Below are 1796 nucleotides of genomic sequence, written 5' to 3'. Positions count from 1 at the left end.
TATCAGACTGCACTCAGTGTCTGCATGTAATTCTCATCAAGTTGCAAAAGTGTTCTTTTCTACCTTGAAATCTGTTCCATCCACATTAAGGATGAGAAATTAAATGACCACTGTGGTCAATTTTGAGATTTTTTTCTGAGGCAATTTGTTTGTTTGGTTGGCTGGTTTGTGGAATCTTTAAATGCAAGATGAAAGTCATCTGAGGAAGTACTTTCATCAGCACCTTTCATCAAACGTACAGCCTTGCAATCAATTGCTATTCCAGAAAATATTTATTGAGACTGGTTGGAGATTGGTTTTTGATTGTTCTGCAACCAGCCAGCAGGGGTCAGCATTAGGAGCATATTCCTGCACTGGAGCCAGCACCAGAAGAAGAAGGCTGGGTAGATTTCAGCTCATAGTTAAACCCTTAAAAAACCCTTATAAACCCTTAATTACAGTTATGTTGTATTAAATTTGGATATACAGCCCAAGATTTAAAAGTAAATAGACTATCTTAAATATTTAAACCAAATCAAAACATAGATACAGTTCCACAAAGCAGCTGACATAATTTAATGTTTTGAATAAGCCTTTGTGCAGAAAAGTGCCCAAACATTTCCAAACACTGTATAATTTTCACATCTTACTGAGAGGAGTTCTGAGCAGTTTTCTCACCAGATGTTCCCAGCATACTCTCACTAAATGTTTCCCTTAACCAGGTCTGGCAGCACTCTGCTCTGCCACCTGATACTACACTCTAGCAGATGGTTGTCACTTGACACCTCAGCTCCTCTCGTCACCTGCACGTCACTCACATCTGGGAACTCGGTGTAAAAAAAGGCGGTGGACTCCCAGATAGATAGATAGATAGATAGATAGATAGATAGATAGATAGATAGATAGATAGATAGATATTACAGGAGGTAAAGGCAATCCCAAGATGACACAGGAATGAGTGGATGCTGGCAGACTGTTACAGATGCGCCGTAAATACAGACTCCATCGTTACATAATTTTAGACTCACACATTCGCAATCGCATCCCGATCTTCGGGATGAGGGACTGCATGGATTAGGGATCTGTAATGCCTTGCTTGAAACGTGTGGTCCGAACGCCTCCGGGGTCCTTGAGTGAATTACAGATCAGCCTGTAATTCATGTGAGTTGTCATGTGTGGAAGAGGATAATCACATCAGATGCAAGGACTCTGTTGGAAAGGGTTTAGAGCTGACGCACCGTGCGTCTGTGCCAGCGGTGATCTCCGTGTCATACTCTGATGATGGTGAATAACTATCATGACGCATCACTCTGCGTCATCGCTGTCACGATGACGCAGAGTGTTGCACACTCTTTAGAAAAACGGTTCAGGGAACCTCATTTTGCCCGAATGCCAACATGAGGGTTTTTCATTTTTGTTATTTGTTATTCGTTTTGTTTTTTCATTGCTATTATTATTGCATTTAATCTACAGTATATCTTCTTTTACCGTGTCTTACGCAATTCTTGATTGGATTTGTCACAATTTCATTAACTGCTTTGGGGTCTGCTGCCTTGGTTGCTAGCACAAAACACATTTCCACCCAATAAAGTCGAATATGTGTTATTTTACTCACACATACGTAACGACTCACACCTGGTGAATTTCCGCTGTTTGTGCAGTGCGCACTTACAGGACAGGGAGGAGAGCCGAATAAAGACAGGTGTGAGGGGTGGGGCATGTTGTCTTCTGGGGACACCAGTCAAAACCCTACTCAGAGGTCAGTGATGCTTTACTGGTTTGTGTGAATAAACTTGGCACGGGTCCCGCGTGATGTT

This window comes from Neolamprologus multifasciatus, chromosome 10 (assembly GCF_963576455.1).
Source record: "Neolamprologus multifasciatus chromosome 10, fNeoMul1.2, whole genome shotgun sequence".
Classification (NCBI taxonomy): domain Eukaryota; kingdom Metazoa; phylum Chordata; class Actinopteri; order Cichliformes; family Cichlidae; genus Neolamprologus; species Neolamprologus multifasciatus.
This window is presented reverse-complemented; position numbering follows the sequence as displayed.